At 40.3% G+C, this 26,754-nt stretch overlaps 1 protein-coding gene across 3 annotated transcripts in view; it reads right to left on the minus strand.

The window, feature by feature from the left end:
* LHPP (phospholysine phosphohistidine inorganic pyrophosphate phosphatase) overlaps nucleotides 1-26,754 on the minus strand; it is a gene marked incomplete at its 5' end in the record, with an annotated part of 110,673 nt that overhangs the window by 34,995 nt on the left and 48,924 nt on the right. The window contains one exon of one of the 3 annotated variants that reach the window (XR_013839085.1): nucleotides 21,788-21,903. The exons of the other annotated variants lie outside the window; for them this stretch is intronic. The remainder of the gene's footprint in view (nucleotides 1-21,787; nucleotides 21,904-26,754) is intronic. 3 annotated transcript variants of the gene reach the window in all.

The raw sequence follows: 26,754 nt of genomic DNA on the forward strand, positions 1-26,754 counted from the left end.
ACAGTGAGGTTATAGCTGTACTGTAGGCTGGCTAAAGACCAAAAATAGTATTTGCATCTGACACAATATCCTCAGAACCAGAATGTCATGGCTGCAGAGGAGCAGTGGGAGGTACCAGCTAGGGAACCTCCCCAAGGGAAGAAAGCTTAGATTTGCAGTTTCACTTCCACAGAAACTAAGTCCGCTTGCCTTACATACTTTCTGGACATTCATATGAAACTTCTACCTAACATTCAGCAATATCAATGAACTACTTGCTTTTTAAGTACCCTGCTCAGAAGGAGTGGGTTGCTATATATCAGGAGTGGAGATTTGCAAGCCAGAGCCTTAATTCCCTCACCAGGTGCCAACTTTGATGAGTCTACAGGATTGCCCACCTGTCAATCACATGCCAGTTACCTGACATCGAAATGACATTAGGTGATCCATTTTCCTTAGCTGGAATGGTTTGAAATAAATCTTCTCTGGGCAGAGTTACAGTAACTTTGCAAGCACTGAATCTCAGCAGATGTGAAGATTGATGCTTTCCAGGCTACACTAAAGAGTTCCTAATATAATAATCATTTTGGGGTAGTCTCAGACAAAGGTTGTACACCCAGTTAATCTGCTTTTAAGTGGTTTATGCTTAGGAACTTTATAAGCAGGGTTTTTATTTGTTTATTTTTCAATTTTATTTTTGAGAATTTAACAAAGATTCGAGTCGGGTGGTTGGCCCTTTAAGAGTGGGGAGTAGAGTGTAGGAGAGAGGGATAGGAGGCAAAGGCTCAAATAGTTTCTCGCCCAGAACTCTCCTTGGTGCTGAGACAGTGGCCTATCTTGCTCCCTTACTGCAGTCATGTCCTAAATTGCAGATCCTACAATGAGCAGGATGTGGACTAGATGATGTCCAATGTACCTTTCAACTCTTTAATTGTATGTCCTGAATATCAGCATTAAAAGGTATATCCAGAGGTTCAGTTGTTCCCAGTAGCAAATGTCTATGGATTTCAAATCTCCTTTCCAAGTGACATAGTTAATAGTCATCACCATATCTGGTGATGGGGAATTCTAGAAGTTTAGTATGCATTTTATGAATTATTATTTCCCTTCTGTCTATTTTGAAACTATGGCCCAAACCATTTAATTGGTTGGCTCAGTACTCCTGAGCCCACTAATTGAAAAAAAACTCTCTCATAATTCCCTCCCCAGAGACTTTGTTTCTAAACTACAAAATAGATAAATCTTGAAATTTGTCATAAGAAGGCAGACTCAGCCTCTGGATTCTTTTAGCTGCAGTTTTCTGAACCTTTTACAGCTCTACGGTATCCTTTTTGAGGTGAGGTGGCCAAACCTGTGTGCAGTATTTTAAATGAGACAGTTCCGTGTATTTATCAGAGTCATTTTGGCACTTGCCATTTCTATTTTTAATCCCACCCCCCACCAACAGAAACTCCCAACACTGTCAAGCTTTTTTTTGCTGCTGCTGCTGCTACACACTGAACAGTCCACTACAACCCTATTTCCTGTAGAGTCACAGCAAATTCAGTCTCTCTCACACAATGGATTTCATCATGCTGAACCCAACAGACAAGAAAAAATGGCAATCATCTGGCACCTATGTTAACTGATCTATTGCGGATTCTTGACTTGTTTGAAACAACATCTGTTAATGTGCCAGATGTCGCACAGAGGGGCTTGTCAATGGCTTTGGAACTGTTTACAGTGTGCTCTCAGAAGCAACTTTCCCCCTCCTGTTCATATATGTAGCAGGCAAAGGACACTCTTTTAAAAAGCTGGCCCTAAGTTGATTGTACTGTGTCAAGGTTAAATATACAAACTTTTTATTGTTATTTAAATGATCTTATGATAATGAGATATGAGGCTCAAGGAGCAACTCAGTTATGAGAATGCCTTCAAAATTTGGCTTCAACAAGAAGATCCCATTTGGATAATGGTCAATTTGTGCAAATGGAGCCAATTTTCTGTTTTATTTATAAAACTTTCCCTTCCCATACAAAAGCACCCAAACTTCCCTTGAAGGAAGAAATGAACAAAAGACAGAACAGAATTTGACATTTCTTCCAGGCCTCTTCTGAAATCACATTTGGCAGGCAACCTCAAGTCTGCACAGAGCGCCTGAGAATGTGCATAGCAAAAACATTTTCAGATTTGATCTATTTTTGTTTTCTTAAGACATCTGTGCTCTCTTAGCACTCAGGACAAACCTCTGCAAACTCAAAATAAAACCCCAGCTCATAAAGACAAATTCAGCTTTGAATTAATTACCAATGAGTGGTTAATGAATGGGCTTCTTAAGTTAAACAGCTTATAGAGAGAGAGATTAACATTTATTCAGCTCAAGGAGAAGGAAGCCTTTAAACTGGCTTTGGAACGATATTTTAAGAGTAAAATATTAGCCTCAACACACAGCACAAACACAGGGTTTGTCTGCATAAAACTACATCTGAATAAGAGCATACTATCATCTATGGCTATGATGCACACGTGTGTAAATCAAGATTATCTCAAAAGCATCCATTCAATCCAAAGAGGTCTCCATTCAATTTGGAGGCCCCACAATGAGACTTGACACTTCAGACACAGAACCATGACCTCAACAACCTGATTCATACTCCCTGTAAAAATATAGAGAGGACACAAAGGGCTATTCTTGCAATAGTGAAACAACTTTTTTTTCTTTATTAACCTGCTTTGCTGGTAAAACAAGCTATTGTGAATCTATGAGCTATTCAAGGTAATGTTGCTAAATTTCTTCCATTGTGTTGGTAGAGGTGGGATCTCAAATGACCAGAGAGGTGAATATTATAGTTGGCTTAAACTTTCACATTGTGTCAAGATGTGTTAAAAATAAGGTTCTCATATGCAAACATATTTATATAATTCTGTTCATGCCTTGTTATTCAAATAATCCCAGATCCAGCCAAGCAAAACTTTGAAACTGAAGGTGGCAGGCGGGAGTAACTGTTTTTAATATCAGCATGAAAGCAAATGATTAAACAACAGTAACAACAGACAGACCATTAATTCAGTTTGAGATTCAGTTGTCTGTGGGCTTGAAGACTTCAACAAATGAAATCACATAGCATTCTCAGAGTAAAGGTATTATTTATTGCAAGCATTAATTGCAAACTCCTTTTACATGAAAATGAAGCCAGGTACCTTTATTAATCCTGTACGCACTTTTTAAATGGAAAAGGCAATATATTTTAATTAAATATATGTCGTATTTGGTTACCAACCAGACTTTTCATAGCTGCAATATATGTTACTGCATTCTTTTTTTTTCTGACAAAGAGAATGTGAAAAACTGCAGTATCTAATAGTGTAATGGCCACATCACACATTGAGTTTCTTATATGGACACAATCTTTGTGTAGTTGTCTAAGACTTCTGCAAGGGTTCCTGGCCTAGTGCAGATATAACCATATTAGTGTTAACCAGAGTGTGTTTCCTTAACCCTATTAAGATTTAAAATGTATAGTGAACAATGGTTTAGCTTGCCTAAGCTAAGCTTTCCTCCCTGAGGGAATAAGTGGAAAGATGATAAAAAAGTAATTAAACTGTGAACTGATTTGGACATAATGTTTAAATAGGGTTAAGCATGACTTTAACAAGTCTGGGGCATGCACACTCTCCTCTCCCCATTCCTCCTCTTGCACAGCCACAAGGAGGAAGTAAGAAACATCTCTTTCCACTTTTAAACTAACCAGAATTCTCTATTAGGTTTAAACCCAGGGAACAACCCAGGTTCATAAGTCATAGTTTGATCCTGGGTGATTTGAACTAACCATAGTTAAAACTAACCAGAGCTTCTTGAGTTCTGACCTAAAGGGAAACTCTGGAAAGTATAAAAATGGAAGCAAACACTTCCAATCTCCTTTTCATGGTCATGCTCCCAGAGGAGGAGAAGAGGAGAGCGAAAGCCTACGTTTCAGTCACATAATACAAAATTATAGTTTAGTGTTACATTAAAAAAGCTCTTATTCCTTTAGTTCTGGTTTGCACCCTCTTGGTAGTTCCTCCGCACTCAGTTCAGAGGGTGGTGGCCTGAGAGGGCATTCTCTGTGGCACAGAGGGTGCACCTTCATTATACAGGTTCCAGCAAATGCGGATGACACACCTCTTTACCCTGGCTTTTGACACTTCAGGCAAATATTGTCACAACCCAGCTTATTTCTGTCATAAACTGTTTTTAATATTGTGTTTTAGTGTCGTAACCCACTCTGGGACCTTAGGGTGAAGGGTGAGTATGAAATAAATAAATAAAATTTGAATGAGTTGCAATCCTCAGGCTCATGCACTCTCTCCTCTTTTGGTGCAACCACAGGGAGGAGACGGGAAGCTTCCATTTCCAACTAACCATGGTTACTTGTGCTCAGCTATGACTTAGGGAAACCAGTTAACTTGAAACCATGGTTAATGATTCTGGTCTGTTTCCCTAAATCGTAATTAATCCTGACCACAGTTCTCATTCAGCCATAACCAGTTAGTTGAAAACAGCTGTAGGAGCTTATGATCTCCTCCTTACAGCCACAAGAGGGGAAAAGACAGGATGGGGGAGTACATGAATCTGAGGCCTGGCCTGGGTACATAACACTAAGTGATGGCTTTCATCTTATATGTGAGTTAGGCCACTTGTTTAAATATTGTTAAGTACTGAGCCGCTGGGGACGCGGGTGGCGCTGTGGGTTAAACCACAGAGCCTAGGACTTGCCGATCAGAAGGTTGGCAGTTCAAATCCCCGGGACGGGGTGAACTCCTGTTGTTCAGTCCCTGCTCCTGCAAACCTAGCAGTTCGAAAGCACATCAAAGTGTAGGTAGATAAATAGGTACCGCTCCAGTGGGAAGGTAAACGGCATTTCCGTGCGCTGCTGTGATACACCAGAAGCGGCTTAGTCATGCTGGCCACATGACCCGGAAGCTGTACGCTGACTCCCTCAGCCAATAAAGTGAGATGAGCGCTGCAACCCCAGAGTCATCCACGACTGGACCTAACGGTTAGGGGTACCTTTACCTTTACTGAGCTGCTGTGATTCAGCAGCTTCTTTCTGATACCAGCGGAATTGCCAAAAATGTAATTGCCTTCATGTGCTATGCTATTGTGTTAACAGCATAGATTGTATATTTTAATATGTCTCTCTCAGATGATCCATAACGAGAGTTTGACTGATCCTGAAATACTGGCTTACTGAAACATTATGTATTATAAAGATGTTACAAACAGAAGCAAGTAGCGTAAAAAGCATGGCTGCAATCCTTCCACTATCTAATGCGAAGGCCAGCTTAAAGGATATCCAGGCAATTAAAATGTTTTTGTAAGTGTTAATTACATCTGACTTAATTAACTAATGACTGATTGATCTTTTGATCACATTAGGTTCATAAGTGCAATTGTCTTAACAGAAGTATGGATTACAATCATTGTCTAATTAAACAAAACAAAAAAAAGTAGCTTATATTAGCAGCCAAACACAGATTTAATAGTTCTTTAGGGTCATTTTGTTAAAGTATATTAATGTGCTGGCTAAAGTCCCCTGTGATCAGCATTCCTCATGTACTTTAACATTAGCTAGAATAGTTTTTTGGGGGCTGCAGTCATTCTGACCTTAATTTGCAAGCATTAACTTCATTGATTTCCTCAGGATACAGTGGCCCAATGGAAAACAACACACATTCTTATATTCAAGATCACTAATGAACTAATGCAGTTTATATAGATGCATTTTCTCACAGCACTGGCAGAACATTTGCTGCATGGAGGGTTACTTCTCTTCATGTACAGAAGGGTGGGTGCAGACTGGTAATCAGGAGTTATGCTTGCATGATGCTTAATCACAAAGACCACGTGTGGCCAAGCAAGCTGTGGGAAGAAGGCATTTATTTAACCTCCACATATGTATTAAACACTAAAGCCCTGATCAGGAGAATAAAGTACAGATCAAAAGGAGAGAGACCTCGAAGAGCAGGTCAAGATTAACAAGCATTAGCCAAGCAGCTAGAACAGAGTGCAGCTGTGCCTTTTACACAGCCTGTGATTCACGCCAGGGCTAACTATTCTTACCCAGGGCTCAAAGGAAGTGGCCTAGTTTCTTCAAACTTTTTAGATGCCAAAGTAAAGGAGTTAACTATTTCTGGGCCTGAAGCAGATAACTTGCAACCATAGGTAAGGCCATTACTAGGAAAAGATTGCTTTACAGAAGTCCAACTCAGGAAGGCAGTAGTAATCAGGAAGCTTACAGCTGGCATTTTAGTGCCTGCTGTAAGATTGCTTACTCTGTTGTACATCGCAATTGCTTCTGATTTGATTTGCTTGCGTCATTTTGTTTTAATGCAGTTTGAGCACTTATGCATTAAAATATGAGAGCGGTGTGTTTGAAACAGTCACTAACTAAAAGTTGTTCTCATTTATTATCTTCTAAGGTTAAGGATGGGGTCACCCACATAAGCTGTTTTCCATTACAGTTTAAAGTAATTGCCTACAACCAGGAGCAAAGAAAATGTCATGGGAAAATGACTGTCTCCACTAGAACACTTATCTATTGAGTGCTAGACACACTGTGTCTCAAGTCAACTGCATGTACCAAAAGGAAGGAAAGCCCCCTGCAGAAACCATATTACACCACTGGATGATGGTGACCAGAAACTATATTCCCCATCTCCAAACACAAGCTGCTTGGATGCTTAGTTAAAGAACCGATTCATGCTTTTGACAAATGTGGATAAGAACTCAAAGCTTGTGATAAGCTTAAGCTTATACACAGCTATATCATGTGCACCAATGGGAAAGGAAAAGTATGTGTTCAGAAGAAGTGCATGGATCATTTTCATCAATGTAGGCAACTGTAGGAAGCATTCAAGATGGAAGTGTGGGGCTTAAATGGAATTGTGCTCACTGTGCTCATGCAAATTATCAGCAATCCAGATCCCAGCGTGAATCTCTGAAACTGTTGTGATTTGGGGGAAGTACAAACCAAAGCCAGTTCATGCTACAGCAGGGAACTGGGCAGGAAGGTTAGTTCTTAAGAAATGGTACATGATAGTGGGATTGCACATTCTATGCACACTTAAAGCCTCTTTGGAGTTCCCCCAAAGAATCCTGGGAACTGTAGTCTGTGAAGTTCTGTGAGGGGGAACTACAGTCCCCAGGAATCTATAGGGAATCTACCCGCTTTAAATGTGCACTGGATGTGTTTTAAGTCTGTGGTGTGGATCTGTCTTTAGTCTGTTGGTATAGACTGAAAAGACTACATATATATTGAGAAATCACCTAAAACTACCCACAGTAGCTTTATGCTTCCACAGGTTATCATTTTGTATACTATCTATGCTTAAATGCAAAATTATGTTTTAAATATACAAAGTTAAAAACAATTATTATGTGAACCAAACATGGGCATGTTCACATTACCACCTTATAGTGCATACATAATGCATTTTGGATAACCTCATGTGAACACAGATTACAAACCAGAACTAGGCACCTATGCACAGTAAACAGGAGTGTGAACACAACCTATATTTCCTTGTGAAGAGTTTTATAGCAGCCCAGAAGATGCAAGATGCATCAAAAACTCAAGGGTTGAGCAAGATAAAAAACACATTAAGAGATCAAGGCTATAAACAAAAGTATCAAGGATGCTATTAAATTGACTGAAATGGGAGGAAGGGGGGACTCTGGCATAAGCCTGTTTTTGTTGCTGTTGTTTAATGTATTAGAAAAAGGCCTCTTTGGACACAGAGTCACTTTTCTACCCAAGCAGTTGAAGACACCAAAAGAAGCTATTTCAAAAATACTTCATTTTAATGCAATACGGTGAGTCTAGCAGTCAGTTATCTACATCCAGCTATATATGCAGGAGGAGGTCAAGGGTTAGCCTTCCTTTCCTCAAGTTGTTATTGCGGCTATATCCCTTTCTACTTAAATATCTGCCATGGCGGTGCAATGACAGCATGAACTCGTCTATAGTTTGTTTAGCCACTGTTAATCTCCTTATAAATGCTCTTGGCATATTGGATAAAGCAATACTTAGTGAAGGCAATCTCATTAGTAGGCTGGGTTTTGTTTAACAGAATTGACTACTTTTTCACATCATGTTGTTACCAGTCTTTTTTTTAGCTGCTGCTAATGGTAGTGGACAAATGTGAGCATTGCAAGCTCTGATTTGTTTTCTTTTTTTACCAGAACCTTGAGATGTGGAGAGGTAATTGACATTAAAGTATACAATCCCTTTAAACACATATGGTCAGCCTAATAATTTATTTCAATTTCTAGCTCTGAGCTCACAGCCCTTTCACACCCAGATCCCCTCACAGCAGTTGGCAAGAATGTGTCTTGAGGGGGAGGGAGAAAACAATATGAACGACAAAAGAGCACCTGGCACTGGGGATAGTAGCTTCATTGATGCCCAGGAAACTGAGGTGGTGCTCCAGAAACCTGCTAAAGGGCAAGAAACGACAGGAAGGAAGCAGTTCATAGTTTCAGTTGTCTCTACAGGAATGCACAGAGTATGGGAAACAAACAAGATGAACTTGAGCTTTTAATACAGGATGGCAAATATGACCTGGTAGGCATTACTGAAACCTGGTGGGATGAGACTCATGACCGGAATGTAGAAATCGAGGGGTACAACCTGTTCAAAAGGAATAGACCAAACAGGAAGGGCGGGGGGGGGGAGTAGCATTGTATATAAAGGATGTGTACACTTGTGAAGAAATCCATGACCTAGAAAAGCATGAAAAGCAGATTGAGAGTATATGGGTAAAAATTGTAGGAGAGAGAAACAACAGTGACCTTACTCATAGAATCATAGAATCATAGAGTTGGAAGAGACCACAAGGGCCATCGAGTCCAACCCCCTGCCAAGCAGGAAACACCATCAGAGTGGGTGTCTGCTATAAACTGCCAAGCCAGACTGAAGACTTCAATGATGCCTTACTACAGCAGATTACCAAGCATTCAAAAAAGGAGAATTTAGTAATCATGGGGGACTTCAACTTTCCTGATATCTGTTGGGACTCAAACTCTGTCAAGAGTGTAAGATCTGACAAATTCCTCCATTGCGTCACTGACAATTTCATTTCCCAGAAGGTGGAAGAACTAACAAGGGGATCATCTATCTTGGACCTGATCCACACCAATAGGGAGGAACTGATTGATGAAGTGGAAGTGCTCTGAAACTTGGGAGGAAGTGATCATGCTCTCCTGGGTTTCAGCATACAGAGACAAGGGGAAACTGAGTGTAGTCTGACACGTACTCTGAACTTTAAGAAGGCCAATTTTGAAAACCTGAAGGAGCTACTGGGTGTGATCCCATGGTCAGAAGCTCAAGGAGAAGGGAATCCAATAAGTGTGGGTGTTTCTAAAGGAGAAATATTGAAGCCCCAAATGCAGACAATATCAACAAGAAAGAAAAGTGGGAAGCATCTAAGGAAACCAGTGTGGCTACATAAAGAGCTTATAAATGAGCTGAGGGTTAAGAAGGCCATGTATAAGAAATGGAAGAAAGGGGAAATCACAAAAAAGGAATATACACAAGTAGCCAACAGTTGCAGGGGGAAAGTCAGGCTGGCTAAAGCTCAGAATGAGCTCAGGCTTGCAAGAGAGGTTAAAAATAAAAATAAAAGGTTTCTTCAGCTATGTCTGAAGTAACAGGAAGAACAAGCAAGTGATAGGTTCTCTGTGTGGGGAACACAGAGAAATGATATTGGGTAACAGAGAAAAGGTTGAACTACTCAACACCTACTTTGCCTCTGTCTTCACCCAAAAGGAAAGTGATGCCCAACTTGGTGATAACAGAATAAATGATGTAAGGAGGGAGATGCAGCCCAAGATAGGAAAAGAGGTAGTAAGGGAACACCTGGCTATTTTAAATGAATTCAAATCTCCAGGGCCTGATGAGCTGCATCCAAGGGTACTAAAGGAGTTTGCAGATGTAATTTTAGAGCCCTTGCCTTCATGCTTGCCTATAAATCTTTCTGACAGTAAGAGCTGTTCAGCAGTGGAACAGACTCCAGTAAGAGGTGGTGGACTCTCCTTCCTTGGAGGTTTTTAAACAGAGGTTGGATGGCATCTGTCATAGATGCTTTAGATGAGATTCCTGCATCGCAGGGGGTTGGACTAGATGACTCTTGACAACTCTAAGAGTCTATGATTTTTACTATGGCAGCAAAGACAGTCCTAAAACACTAACGCAGGTGGACTCCTCCTCCTCACTTCTCTCATGACTTTGGCATTGTTTATCAAAATCCTTCTCACCAAAATGAGGGTTAAAAAAAATTATACTAAAAAAGTTTACATCTGAAAATCTCAGATGTGACTAGCACCATGGTGGAAAATGACAACCATGAAGGCGATATCATCTGTTCTTCCACAACTACGTCAATACCATGGAGTTAGTGTACTTCATGAGACAACCCATAGTAGTGTGTTGATCTGTGCCTGAACTAGGTCAAATTAGATGTTGCAGATATTAGCATCAACATGTAATTGTGTTCCCGTTAGATTGCCAAAAGCCTGGGAGGAGAGAACATTTTTAAAAGTGCGCACACACAAGCATAGGATCAGAACATGACACAGCCAGTTTGTATTGAAGAAGTTGGAACATGGAGCCAAAGGAATTCAGATAAAATGGTCCTGCCAAGGCAATGTGCCTAAGCACAGACATGCAGAAATGTGGATGAGGTCAAAGGGTATTCTGTCTCAATCTGCTCGTTAAGAGTCTGTTCTGTAATTAAAGCCTCTTGTTGGAGAAAGAGGAGAGGTGAACAGCTATTATTCAGGGCCAGGCAGAGAAGCAAAGCCTTATTAGAGATGGTTTTAAAGGAAGTCTCTCTGCTGATAGCCATGGTGTTTGTACAGGCAGATGCTTGCAAGTTGAGTTGTATACAGTTCATGGAAACAGACGCAGACCTGCTATGCAGTTTAGGAAGAGAGCAGCTATTTCAGAGATTTTATGAAAAATGAAAAACAAAAGATTCTTGCCCTTAAGAGTAAAATGATATTATGCCAACATTGTTTTAAATATCTACAAAGATCTCAAAAAGCAAAACAAAAAAATGGAGAGGGGGTGTTCAAGTGTGGGGCTTCTCAAGCAATTAAAAAGATGTGGAATTGTTAACGAGAGGTATGTGATGTATGATTCCGTTTGAAAAACAGCAACAACCATGTTAGCGCTACAATTTAAAGAGCTGTCAACAGCTTTTGCAAAACGCTCGACATTGCTGGCAATGATATCGGTTAAAGACCCACCCAGAAGAACACCTAGCAATCCAGATGCAGCATGCGAAAAGCATTTTGAAAGTATGCGCATTCTGAATATATCCTTTAACCCCAAGCGGGACCTGAGCACAAGAGCACTCTTCCACTCCTGCAGTTTCATGCAGCTGGTATTCAGAAGCATCCTATTTCCAACCAAGGAGGCACAGCATATTCTCCATCATGGCTCCTCCATAACCATCAGAATGCTTCCTAAGCAAGGCAGAGTATTCACTGTGTTTAAAATGAATAAATTCGCCCTGTAGTAAGCGTGAATTCAGGACCAAGAAAAGCTGGATTCTAAAAACTCTCCGAACATTTAAGCAGGTTAAATTATTTTGCAACGTTTCTTTTGCTTATCACACTACAAGACAAAGAATGGTACAGGGCACTGACATGTGAACGGCAGAAATCTAGCCTCAGATTCTTCTCCAGTTTCTAACATTTCACCAAGCACTGGCCATACATTTTCAAGCCTATCTCTGAAGTTTAACAGATGAGATCAAAAGGGGTGGGATGGAGAAAAACCAATATTTTCCAGGTTATTAATTCTATACCCATTACCTATTTCTGTACTTCAGTGGGTACATACAAAGCTTTACACTTCATAATATTAAGTCAAATTTAATATCTGTTAGACTTTGCCATATGATCTGGGCTATAAGAAGAGGTGTAGGTGAAGGATCTTCACCTGTTTTCATGGGAAGAATACCTCTTGCTTTCTTCCTGACAGGCCATCAATGCCAATAAGCAGCAAATTATTGATGCACACACTAGGCGATGTACCCATTCTCTAACCTATCCTCCACTGCAAACCATGTATCCCCAGCATAAAACTTCTCCCCTTTGAGCAGAAAACAGCTGAAAACCAGAAGAGATGAGCTCTATCCTTGGTGAACCATGTCCAAATATTGGTCTCTCGGTTTCTCATTTTGTCTTAAAACATTTCGACGGCAGCATACAACCCAGGAAGAATATCAGAATATGCAACGGTCCATTAACATCACCTGACCTTAATCTAACATAGAAAAGTGTATGGCAGATGTGCTATCAGTAGAGAATAATTACCGTATATGAACATAAGCAATATGATTTAATGGGGAATGTGTGAATTTATAAATTTCTTTGAAATCCAGATTTTCATTGGAAGGTCCAGCACAGCTAATCCTGTTAGCGATCGGATTTAGGCAACGAGATGAGAAGCAACACAATAACACACATGGCGCTTCATCTCTCCGAGCTAATTTTCATGCAGTGATATTTTTAGATAAAAAGGCACCACTTCACTTTCTTGTGAGAGCAATAATAATAGATAAACAAAAGGAACTACAAACATACCTCCCCTGTGGTTTATATTCCTGGTAAGATATACCCTAGCAAAATGCAATGGTGAAAGGGAATATGTTTATGTAATAAAATCCCTTTGAAATAGCTCTTGATCCTTATGAGCTTTCTCAAAGAAACAGGGCAAATTGTGAGATTTATATTGTGTGTGTTAAATATTCATAGGGATTTTTGTGATTTTCATCCTATGATTAAGCTTTGTTACCAACTGACCATACTTACCTCTGCATAATTTCTCTTACGATTATTTTTTTCCAATGTTTGAACAAGATTATATATACATTTATGTAAATGTACATCTGTGAGCATACAGCACATTACCAGAGCAGGTCTATTCTCAAAGGTTTCATAATGAATAAGACTCGCAACAACAGATTGGTTTGAGGAACAGAGTCTATGAGATTAGCTGCCCACTTACACTGGTACAGACCTAGTGAAGCCTATAGGACTACACCGGTGTAAGCAGCCTGTGAATGGAGCAGCCCATAAGCACATAGCTGTATCTTCTGGGCATAGGAACAGATCTGATAGAAAAATGAGTCTCCCTGACACTGTTGTGTGCTGCGGTGTGATTACCATAGAAATATGCAGCAGGGCAACTTAAAGTGTATGTAAGTCCATAAAGCTCCAGGAAAAGAATGGGCTCCTTTTAGCATATGAATTGCTGTTGCTCAGGGACCAAGCTTTCAATCGCAAGTCAATTTAAGAGGTTTTTTTAATCTCCCAGATGGCAGTCGCTCTAGGAAAATCAAACTATAAGGGCTTGCTGCATTACTATAAATGGTGAATTGCACAGCCCAAGAAAGATTATTTATTTATTCATCCTTAAATGCATGAAGAGCCAAACCCAGTCTGCCTTACTCATGAACATTTATTATAGTAGGACTGCTTGTGACAGCAAGGCAAGAAGGTTTTGTCCCAGAAGACACTCAGTTTTCCCCCTCAGGCACAGTAGGAGTGTACAGCATTACTGTGCAAATAAACATTCCTGGAACAGCGTCTAAATTGGAACAGAGAATTTTACCAATAAAACACAGCTAATCCTATCAACTAAAATGAATTAAAATCTAACTAGGTTGTATCTATAAAAGCATTGGCATAGAACAAATATGTGGAAAACATTCAGTGGAATAATGAAGTGTGATTAGCAGGGGACACTTTTACATGTCTGTGCAAGAAGTAAGTCTCACTGAGTTCCATGGTGCTTATTTCCCAGGTAAGCATGTATACAGCTGATGTCTAAACTGATCAGAAAGGGAGTTAATTTGAAACTAATGGAGTCATCATCTCTAGGAAGAAAGCATGTAGGAATGAGCAAAGTGCAGGGAGAGTAAAGCCGAGCACAGTCAGTAGCAGTCTGTGGGGTGGGGCAATATTGCTCACGTAGCTTCCCAATGCAAAGGTCACTGCCCATAACTAAGGGGTGCAAAGTGGCCAGGGGGTTGGGTGTGGTGCAGGTGCAGCGGTAGTAGGAGCATCAGATTGGCTCTGACGCTGCATCTGCACTGCACTGACTTCCCGATTGCCTTACTCCTTCCCCTCTTGGTTACCAGCAGCAACTTCCATGTTATGCAACAAGGTGAGTTTTCCTGCCCTGCTCTGCCCACCACTACCACCAGCAGTGATGCTAGATTAAGTGCTTCTGGCCAATTTAGACAACATCTGGAAGACCACAGGTCCCTCATCCCTGTGTTAGCTTGCTTTATATATGATCTTAATTCATGAACAGATGCTATGTGCAGCAGTGCAGAAACAGCCATAGCGTGCTTTGATTTCATATAGAGGCTCGACAGCTCAGTGTCAAATATTTAGCTAGAGTGGGACTCACCTCTCTGTTGAAGAATAGGCCTAGCTCCCAAAGTATCTGAACAGACACAAAAATCCTCTGTCCTGGCTTTGTAAGTAGAGATAACTATATCATGATTCAGTTTTCCCACCGCTAACTGTGGAGGAAAAGAGACCTATCTGTCTGTGAACCTCATTCTTCCATAGCCAGCTGTTGTAGAGGATCAGTCAACTAACAATTTCCTGCTGAGTGGCTGCAACACTGACCCAGAACATCCCTGCCAGCTAAACAACCTTCTTCTGTGGGAGGGGAAATCTTTTGATCCCTGTGAAAATTCACTGGTAGGGTGCAACAATGTCTTCCCGTCCCCTTTCCCATCACACTCCTTCTGTCTGTATAATTCTTAAAGACCCTGGAAATGTTTACATTATTAACAGCACTTTGACACATTGGCTTTTAAAAATAAACAGTCCCAGAAATGCAATTATCTTTTCCCTGCCTCATAGCACCGGAATGAAGAAAGTTCACAAATGAACGAACCATTTGCACAAAAATTTTATCTGAACACACTGAGGAAAACTGCGGCTTTCCATGCAAAATATTTTTGCCAAGAAATCTGTAAAAGAGATTCAGACCAAACCTTAGTTGTTGCTGTCTTTTTCTTGAGCTGGAAGCAAATTTTAACCTGAAATTGCTTTTTCTCCTCTCCTGCCTTTCCGGTTACCTGTTTAAATTCTCTCGCTCTTTCTTTAAAAATTAATAAATCTCCTTTATTGGCATAGGAAAAAATGCATCGAATACATGGATCAGAACACAACACAGTTAACGAAACATACTAGGAAATGACCAGACATTGCAAGATTTTTGAGTGGCGCCATGAAATTAAGTCACCATAGGTCCTAAGAGCCATTTTCGAACCTCACAATGTCTCTTCTCTTTTAAAAGTGGTAATGTGGGTGGTGCTGTGGTCTAAACCACTGAGCCTAGGGCTTGCCAATCGGAAGGTCGGCGGTTCAAATCCCCGCGACAGGGTGAGCTCCCATTGTTCGGTCCTAGCTCCTGCCAACCTAGCAGTTCTAAAGCATGTCAACGTGCAAGTATCGCTCCACTGGGAAGGTAAACGGCATTTCCATGTGCTGCTCTGGTTTCTCCAGAAGCGGCTTAGTCATGCTGGCCACATGACCCAAAACTGCGGACAAATGCCGGCTCCCTCGGCCTGTAAAGCGAGATGAGCGCCGCAATCCCAGAGTCATTTGCGACTGAACTTAACGGTCAGGGGTCCTTTACCTTTACCTTTTTAAGGCATTCATTGGCCATAGCACAAGTATTGAAAAAGTAAGCAACGCTTTTGGTGATACTTCAATGTATATATGGGAAATGAATCTAGACTATGAAATAAGAGGCCCCAGGATGGAATTCCCTACTGTTTGATAAATCTGCTAAATCAATATCTGCCTACATTAAGGGAAATACCATCAAAGTTCTGCATAGGTGTCACATATCATCTTGGGACACACACCAGTTGGTTGGTATGGCTGTAGATATATTATCACCTTTGGTGACATAGGTGCCAACTCCTAGGAGCGGAGCTGTATTTGACCCACTCAATATTTGTTGGCAGGGGACTGAGCCCCCCCCCCAATGTTGAGGAGGCAAAGGAGGCTGGGCACAGAGCCAGTGTGGTGCAGCATCAGTGACCAGCTCCTCCTTAGCAACAGAGAAGAGAAGCCACTGGCCACTGAAGCCATGCAGTGCTGGGCTCTGCGCTCAGCCTCCTCCCAACGATGTGAATGCAATCACACTGGGCCCCCTCAATATTGGGCACAAGATGGCACCTCTGCTTGGTGGGAATGCCCGATAGTTCAGGGATTTGGGGGAGCAGTACATGATGAGTTTGCTAAATACTTCATTAATCAATATGCAGCACAACTGTCCATATTATACATGTTTGAAGGCACAGATGAAGACATTTAAATGAAGGACTTATGAAGGTTTTTGTTAGTGGTGGCAAGGCAATCTATTGCTCAAAAAATGTAAGGAGTTGCAGCGTTTTTAGTATTGAGCTTTGTTATTGAAACCGTCTGGCATATAGCTATAACGGAAAAGATAACACATGAAACATGGATATTAAAAGGAACCAAAAAACCACAAAAGCTTTGTGCCATATGGTGGAAATTTGTTGTATATACCACGGGGCTGGAAAACACTCTGCCAGCTGCATCTTTACAAATAAGGTCTTCATGATTTTGTGTATGTTAATTGTACCCCTGACCATCTGTACGGACAAACTGGAGCATCTCCGGACTTCTATGTTATATTGAATTACTGTAATAGGGAGAAGGGAAAAGAGAATAACCTACTGTATTTTTCCGTCTATGAGATGCCCCCATATTTGGGGGGACTCCAATTTAAGAAAACTGGGGGAGATGGCCCCCATGTATAAGATGCCCACAAATTGTGGACATTATTTTTTAGGGGGGAAACTAGTCTTATACACGAAAAAATATGGTAATTCTTACTTTCATGCTGGCAAGCAGGGGGGAGAGGAGAGTTAGGGAAAGGTTTATGGTTGCAGTTGAATTTAGTGCATTTTAAAATTCTCATATAGTCTGAGAAGACTTCCCAAACTGGAAGACTGGTTAATCAAAATCTGGGGCTCTGGACAGATGGTTAAACTGACCATTAAGGTTCAGCAACCTAGACACTGGGACAATAACTTCATTGAAAAGAGGAGTCTTTTCATAGCCTAATGGAATGAGAGAACACATGAGGCAGTAAACCCTTATATGATCTACTATATGATTCATTTGAATAAAATGAATAAATGAATAAAATGAACAATTCAAAAAAATTGTGTGTGTGAAACACACCCACCAATTAAAATGTTCCTGGGAGACGGTGTGTGGGTGTGTGTGGGTGCGCGCACGCGCACACACACACACACAGAGTACTGTGAATAACAAAACAGATATTTTATTGTAATATCTACAAAAAAACAAAAATATTTAGAAACCAGATATTTTATTTATATGGCAACATAAATCTGTTTTGTTCATTACAGTAAAGTTTATTATATTTCAGTGATTAACCAGGTCCTAAAATGGATCAAAAGCAAGCTAGTGTGAAGTGCCACACACACACACACACACACACACCCCTGGACCATAATCAGTGATAAACAGATATTATAATATTATGAATATTTAGCAATAAATATTTATATCTGCATATATACTGTTTTTATTTTCTTTTTAATACATTGATTATAGATATACACATCATTTTAATTATGTACTATTAATTATATGTAAGTAAAATAAAGAGGAATATATTCATAGGCCTGAACAGAAGCAAATCATGAAAATATAAAAGCAATATTCATTTTTAAAACTCAAGTTAGATTTGCCCAGGCTTTTACACTCTGCCCCATGCAACAACCAGAAGGCCCAGTGGAGCCCTGGCTGATTTCAGGCTAAAATTTACCACAGCCAACTGTGAAGATAAATAGTTTTCTGGAGGAAGAAGGCAAAGACACCATTTTGGTGTTCTGCAGAGTGCCTCCCCCATGCTGTAGTGCTCAGCTAGGCTCTAGCTGTCAAGGTGGTTGTTGCTGAAACATTTTCTTTTTAACACTTGACCCAAAGGTTAACGTATACATAGTTTAATCAATGCATTGCTTTACAAACAGGCTCCATCTACGGCACTTAGGCCTGCAGTGGCCTGGCCAGCATTCCAGGGTGCAAGCTCTGAGGTAGATAAATCTGTGGTAATAATAGCTTTTCAATTATTTCTTTCTCTCAGATAATTCTTTCTGCATTGATTTGTTTGTTGTACAGCCCTTGTTTACATGCATATTACAGAGGCATGCTGTGGGGCATATTCTCAGTTCATGGGGCTTGCTGCTGCGTGGACCCAGTAGCCATGTACTGTAGGGGGGGGGGGAATTAATGTTGTTAACCAAGCTGTCCTTCAGAGAAGCTGTCTGCTATGTTGATATTTTCTAATGCACAGTGGCTGTAATTTGGTAACATGTTCTGTTTGCAAGAGATCTCCAGTTCAACCCCAGGCACCTCCAACTAGGTCTGGAAAGATTCCAGTCTGAAACGTTGGGCACCTGCTGAGTTAAGTGGATCAATGAGCTGACGTGGTGTAAGGTAGATTGCTGATTTTATATCTTATTTTCAGGAAAGGTCAGCACTGTCTAAGAGACTAATCTGAAGTCTTGCAAGAGGATACAAGAGGATTTCATTTCTGGTACAAACTCACCAGAGAGGGAATCAGGCAAGAGAGCCAAAACCTGTGCTCCTGTTTTTTCTTGGTACTGACTTTTCTGCTCCACTAACACGTCTGTGAAAAAGCAATTCATGAAATGCTATACTGGCTACTCATTGGAAAGTCCCCAGTTGCTGGTGAACCACACTTTGTGTATATAATGCCACCTAATGGACATTCAGGCTTATAGCCATGAAATGTTGTAATAGAGGGAGAGATTGCATATACTATATAGTACTTGCTCAATAACTCCAAGGAACCTTACGTACAGTGAAGGAAAAAATTATTTGATCCCCTGCTAAATTTGCCCATTTGCCCTCTGACAAAGAAATGGCCAGTCCATAATTTTAATGGTAGGTTTATTGTAGCTGTGAGAGACAGAATAACAACAGGAAAACTCCCAGAAACCCAGAAGACAAAAGTCTGCCTGCCAACAAGAATTGTGTGGGTTACTAAACTGCAGAATGCCTACATACTACCTGAGTTAATCACAGTGATGGATAATTATTTGATATTTTAATGCTACTGATGCTCTTTAAAATTATGTATTTTTAGATTATTTCTATATACTTGCTTAATTTATATTTTTTGTGTACTGCCTTGTGAAAAGGTTTGTTTTTAAGGGGGGGGGGTAGAAATTTAATCAGTTAAAACAAATCCTCTGTAAAGAAGTGATGGTTCCAAGTTTTGACTTGCCTAGGGTCATCGCTGAGCAGGTATATGAGTCTGGGTCTCCTACATCCAAACCAATCACAGTACATGCTGCACCACAGCCAATGTTTCCAGATTCCCAAAGGAAAACAATAGGGGTTGAAGGTAAGAAAAATCAAAGGAAGGAGAACATTTTGACTTTTTTGCTTCTGGGTTGAAAATCATTAATGCCATAATCTTAAAGCTACTTACCAAGGTGTGAGTCCAATTTAACTTAGTGAGACATATTTCTGAATAGACATGTCACCAGGTTGCACTATTCATCTGGCAGTACAAATTATGACCTACAAATTATGGCTGGCAGTCACTATATATTTGGATAAACTTTTCTTCATGGGGTCATTTTCTGGGGACCAAGTTATTCTAAATTCAAACACAGTGGCTTGATTAACACTGTGATTAACATCAGTCCTAGGTTCCTAAAAACTTCCATGTCCTTTCTCTTTTTTCCTTAAGTCTTTATTGAAAGTTTTCCTAAGATATACATCCAGTAAATACTATATCATGTTGGTGCTTGTTTTCTTCCCATCTCAGTTCTGTCAGCTTGCTACAGTTGTGAAAGAGAATAGGAATAGAGCCAGGTATTTGAATTACATGATTCCGGAAAAAGTAATCAACAGAAATGAAAAAGGATACTCTCCGCTACCATGTTTATAGATTCGTTTCATATCTACCGAAGAAAATTCCAAGGTCAGGTTTCTTTCTGGGCTCTTTATCAAAGGGCCTGTGAGCATATCCATTTGGCACATATCAATATCAGCATGTCCCAAAGAGAGTATTTGTACTTGCTCATGTGCCATGCTAACTTAATAGCAACAGGAGGACAGAAGGAGAGCTTTTACTGAACAGGCTCAGGATATGTCTTCAGTATATTGAGAATCTAAAGCTACATCTCTATTTCTTAGCTACCCAGATGATACCTCATTTACTTTTCAAAAAAATCATTCTAAAGATGTCCATAATGCAACTCCCCATGATCCCACTGGCATGGTATAGGTCAGATACGATCTCTTCCTCTGGGGCATCCACCTACACCAGCTATGAATAACTATGCATTCCCCAGCAGTCTCTGTGAGCTTGGTATAGAAGAAGTGTGGGTTTTCACACCTTCCACTTCTCAACTGAAAGAAGCAGAAGTACTGTCATATCACTGTCTCCTAATTGCAGCAGTAAAGAATAAATCTAAGCAAAGATCACAAAACCTTAAACACCCATAAATTGGACTTGCGCAAGAACACAACCCGGAAACATTCTTTTGATTTCACTGTCCTCACCAATACACATTGCCAGGCCAAGTTAGTGAAACTTAAGTTTGCTATTAGCAAACTCAGTTTGAATGCAGAGACAGTACTGCACCATATTTCTATAACTCTCATTTCAGCCTGCACAGTTTTAAAGGGTATTTCCATGGCAGTTATTCAAACAGCCGAGAATCAAGCAAATGTAGGAAACAATGTTATAATTGGAATAGCAGCATGTGGTATTGTAAACTAGAGAATCCGGAACAGTAAAGCTGCTTAATTGAGTTTCCATCAGGTCCAGTTGTTCAGATTAATCCAGGAAGCATCTGTCTGGCTGAACGTGTGCTCCGAGTTGCTGAATATGGGTAAGATCTTAAATCATTTTATACACAGTATCCCGCTGCTTCCTCTCAATTGTCCTTTTATATAACAAGCTGTGCTCTGGCATCAGCAAATCCCTTGACAATCACCATATTAGTACACAAGTATACAAAAGCACAGGGCCGAGAGACCACATTTGGGCTAAATATTGCCTGCTCTGGCTAGGATACAAAAATCCTCTGCAATATGAACCAAGTAGTTTGCCTGCCACACACACACACTCACACACCATGAACAAAATGTTTGCCATTTCCAACCGTGTACTTTCCATTACATCCCACTATTAAAGCAATTTCAGAGTTCTTAAAAATAGTCACAATATAATACTTCTCCTGTGGCAAAGCACTGCACATCTGGCTCGTGATTTCCTTTAAAATAATACAATGATTATGTCTTAGTGTTGACTGCATAGCCAGGCATTCTAACATAAAGTGGACCCATGGGTAGACATTGAATTCAATGCCCAGTATTAATATGTTGAGTTTTATATATGGGATGGGAAGAGCTGAACCTTATGCAATTGAACACAAAATGGTCAGAGATAGCACTGACAGTAGCCAGAGCCACACTTCCTTTCAAAAGGTGTTCTAGCTGAGTATTCACAGCACCCTACGGGAAACTACTGAAAAACCTTTAGACCTCTAGCAGCAGCGCAAAATAACAGTAAGGAAAGCAACAATAAAGAATAACTACAGACTTGTTTGCATAGTGTGCAAGCAAGTAATAGATTTTGAAATTCCAAGTAGATTAAAAAGATGTGGAAATCAAAGCAAAAACCCCAAACCCAGGGTCATTTACCATAACTGGGAAGTTCTTCTTTTAATTAAAATTGCAATGGCTCGGTGGTTCTTTGCTCATTGAAGTTTGTGAGGTTTGTTTGCTTTTTCACAGTGCAAGACAGTTATCCCTCTCTCCTGGAAGAAATACAAATAATTCTTTAGCTTGCTAAAATTATCCTTCTTGTTGCAGAGAAATACAGGAAACTCCTGCCAGACAAGGTTTGTAATTTTGCACTGGTCTCCTTAACCTGCATTAAGTAACAATTGTCTTTGCCGTGTACTTAAGTGGCAAATTTCAGAAGCAGAGAGAAAGAGCTGGAGTACAGTGCTTCCATTTCAGGACAAGCTCCTTTCCTTAAATGGCTCAGAGATCTTTAATGCAGAAGAGTGACAGAGAAAGCCCCTTGTGCATCTATTGAGGTTTGGGAATTGCCTTCTCGGGTGCAACTACAAGCAATACTTTTTTTCTTTTTAAAAATGTTTACAGGTACTCTCATTTTGACTCAAGAAAATCACCATTGGGAAAAATAAATACAGTAAATGGACAAGAGTACAAAGATTCACAAAATGTTTATGTGTACCCCTGTGTCCCCTCAGAAAAAAGCACTGGAAACAAGTACCAATACAGAGTTTGGTTCTTCTCTGCCCAGGGCCGGATTTAGGATGATGAGGCCCTAAGCTACTGAAGGTAATGGGGCCCTTTATATGTCCAGCTGTCCTTTGTCAAAAACAGATTATCACTGTTTTTGGTGTTGAATATATGCTATATGGTAATTCATAGGAGCCTACATAACACAAAACACTGCTGCTGTATGTACATTTTATTTTATTTGTTTTTTATCTTATATTTTGGAAATGTACATCCAGTTTTTTCCTTTAATTTTTTTGGGGCCCCCCAAGAGAGTGGGGCCCTAAGCTATAGATTATTTATCTTATATGTAAATCTGGCACTGTTTCTGCCACTAGACCACCTGGATTTGTAGGTCTGCATATGTATTTAGAAAAAAATTGTTTCCATTTTTCCTGTTGTAAGACTAACCACAAGGACAATCAATTGCTTTCTGCAGAATACAGTACAGGAAGGTTGAAGACTTGGACTCTCTTCTTTCCCACATGAACAGATAGCTCCAACTCTGCCCACTTCGAGTGAACTGACAATAGAAGGAAGTGACCAGGGAAAGGTGCTACCTCAGACATTAACTGGTATAATAAGCCATACCATACTGACATGAGACAATTCTGCACCTGCAGTGAAAAGAAAAATGGTGGTTCAAGGCAGGACAATGTTTTTTTCTCTGGAATCTGCATTTTAAGGTGATTAATTCACATTGCTTCGTATTTAAGATTGTTTTTTTAAAAAAATAATAATATTTATTAGCAGTTTAAAAATTACAAAAAAGAATACAATACAATACAATACAAAACCAAAAAAAAACCACACCACACAACCCAAACCCTAAAACATTAAATCAACCAAACAAAACAAAAACAATTTAAAAAAACATCCAATAATTTCGATATCATAACTTTCGTTCACTTGTTTCAGCGACCTCCTCACACCTCCCTTTTTGTATTCCACTTCTATTAATTGTTTCAGCAATTCCTTTCCATCTTCCTCTGTTTTCTGTCCTATAATTTATCTTATCATATTCTAACCTTGTTTTTTCCCTTTAATACATTTACAATCTGTCTGTGCCTAATTCCTTATAACATTTCTGCTAAAGACATATAACTTCATTCCATCATTTTTCTAAGATTCCTTAACTTTACAATATTTCTGTAAATAATCTTTACATTTTTTCCAGTCTTCTTCCACCGACTCTTCTCCCTGGTCTCGGATTCTGCCAGTCATTTCCGCCAATTCCATATATTCCATCAACTTCATCTGCCATTCTTCCCGGGTGGGTAAATCTTGTGTCTTCCAATACTTCGCGATGAGTATTCTTGCTGCTGTTGTTGCATACATAAAGAAAGTTCTGTCCTTCTTTGGCACCAATTGGCCGACCATGCCCAGGAGAAAGGCCTCTGGTTTCTTCAGAAAGGTATATTTGAATACCTTTTTCATTTCATTATAAATCATCTCCCAGAATGTCTTAATCCTTGGGCATGTCCACCAAAGGTGAAAGAATGTACCTTCAGTCTCATTACATTTCCAACATTTATTTTCGGGCAAATGGTAAATTTTTGCAAGCTTGACTGGTGTCATGTACCACCTATAAATCATTTTCATTAAATTCTCTCTTAGAGCATTGCATGCTGTAAATTTCATACCTGTGGTCCATAACTGTTCCCAGTCAGTCATCATAATGTTATGTCCAACATCTTGTGCCCATTTAATCATAGCAGATTTCACCGTTTCATCCTGAGTGTTCCATTTCAACAGCAAGTTATACATTCTTGACAAATTCTTAATTTTGGGATCTAGTAATTCTGTTTCCAATTTTGATTTTTCCACCTGGAAGCCAACTTTTTTGTCCAAGTTATATGCCTCCATTATTTGGTAATAATGGAGCCAATCTCGCACTTTGTTTTTTAATTTTTCAAAGCTCTGCAGTTTTACTCTATCTCCATCTTGTTCCAAAATTTCCCAATATTTCGGCCATTTGGCCTCCATATTGAGTTTTTTCTGTGCCTTCGCTTCCATTGGTGACAAATCCTAACAAATCCTTATATCTTATCCAAACATTAAACAGTGCTTTTCTAACAATATGGTTTTTAAACGCTTTATGTGCTTTTACCTTATCATACCACAGATATGCATGACAACCAAATACATTGTTGAAACCTTCTAAGTCCAACACATCAGTGTTTTCAAGAAGCAGCCATTCTCTCAGCCAGCAAAAAGCAGCTGATTCATAGTAAAGTTTAAGGTCTGGCAGGGCAAATCCACCTCTTTCTTTAACATCATTTAATATCTTAAATTTTATTTGAGGCTTCTTGCCCTGCCAGACAAATCTGGAAATATCTCTCTGCTACTTCTTAAAACAATCCATCTTGTCCAAAATTTGCAATGTTTGAAACAAAAACAACATCCTTGGCAATACACGTATTTAAGATTGGACCTCCTCCCTGCTTTGCCGGCCTTTTCCCACCTGGCATGGGAGGGTGGGGCCCTGACTAACTCCAGGTACAAAAGCTGAAAGCTGCTGGACAGGCTGGGGTATAGTTTTGGAGTTGTTGCTGCTGCTGTTGATTTTTCTGTTATCGTTATTTTATATCTTATTATACTACATAGAACTAGATCAATTTGGTTTTGTATTTTTTGTTTTAGTTATTGTTTATGACTACTTTTGTTATGTTGTATTATGTATTTTTTCAGGTTGTAAGCCACCTTGAGCATGGTTTGAACTAGGGAAAGGCAGCATACAAATAAAATGATGTATGTATGTATGCCTGCATGTATGTATATTCAATTATAGAGGGATCTACCGTATTTTTCGCTCTATAACACGCACCTGACCATAACACGCACATCGTTTTTAGAGGAGGAAAACAAGGGGGGGGGAATTCTGAATGAAACAGTGGAAGTATCATTTTTGTGCCTCATGCTGTGGCCACAGACATGTGATCTGATGGTGAGTTTGGGGTAGCCCAATGCAAAAATCCTGAGAATCCCTGTGGATCTGTGCTTTGTAACCACGTTTTTGCACCATTGTGGCCCCAGGCAACAGTGGGTGCGTGATTTTTTTGGTGCAGGCTGTAGCCATGGACATGCTATGTGATCTGATGGTGAATTTGGGGTGACCCAATGCAAAGATCCTGAGGATCCATGTGGATCCATGCTTTGTAACCACGTTTTTGCACCATTGCAGCCCCAGGCAACAGTGGGTGCGTGATTTTTTTGGTGCAGGCTGTAGCCATGGACATGCTATGTGATCTGATGGTGAATTTGGGGTGACCCAATGCAAAGATCCTGAGGATCCATGTGGATCCATGCTTTGTAACCACGTTTTTGCACCATTGCAGCCCCAGGCAACAGTGGGTGCGTGATTTTTTTGGTGCAGGCTGTAGCCATGGACATGCTATGTGATATGGTGGTGAATTTGGGGTGACCCAGTGCAAAGATCCTGAGGATCCATGTGGATCCATGCTTTGTAACCACGTTTTTGCACCATTGCAGCCCCAGGCAACAGTGGGTGCGTGATTTTTTTGGTGCAGGCTGTAGCCATGGACATGTAATGTGATCTGATGGTGAATTTGGGCTGCCCCAATGCAAAGATCCTGAGAATCCATGTGGATCCGTGCTTTGTAACTACGTTTTAAGTGGGGAGGGAAGGAAAACCACAGAAGGAACAAGGAGCACGAGAGGGGTGTGCAGAGAAGCAGCTGGCTAAGAATGCAGGAGAGGGGTTTAACGGGAGGGAGGAAAGGAAGGCAAAAGTTTTCCCCTACCCACCCCAGCCAGCCCCCCCCTCTCTCCCACCTGCATGTTTTCCTGCTGCCTGTGAGTCCCTAGAAAGCATTAGAGCATGGAGAGGAGTTAGAAGGAAGGACGCAATCCTTACTTTCCCCTCTGCTTGCCTGGAGGGGAGGGGATTTGCCTGCTCTTTGTTCCGTTTGAGCAAACAGGAACCGAAATAGAACAGGGTGGGCAGTAAGACCCTGAGGCAGAATGCAGGAAAGCAACAGCTTCCTCTCTCATGGAGCTCCCTCCTCCCTGACGCGCGCGATTGGATTTTTGCCCCTGCGCTCCGGCCAGTCGGCTCCAGGGACCACACATTCACTCAATAACACACACAGACATTTCCCCTTACTTTTTAGGAGAAAAAATCTGTGTGTTATAGAGAGAAAAGTATGGTAAAATCCAATGACACATTTCATGTGTACCCAAGAAGAAAAACAGAAAGATGAATTCCACAAGGTGATTTTCCTTCATGGTCCCACTGAGGTCCCAGACTCACAGCTTGCTGTCATTAAATTTGCTTAGATATCATCATTAATCCAGTGGTTTTACACTGCTTTATTTTCCTAACTTTACAATTTCAA

Source organism: Podarcis cretensis (assembly GCF_951804945.1).
Source record: "Podarcis cretensis genome assembly, chromosome: 5".
Classification (NCBI taxonomy): Eukaryota; Metazoa; Chordata; class Lepidosauria; order Squamata; family Lacertidae; genus Podarcis; species Podarcis cretensis.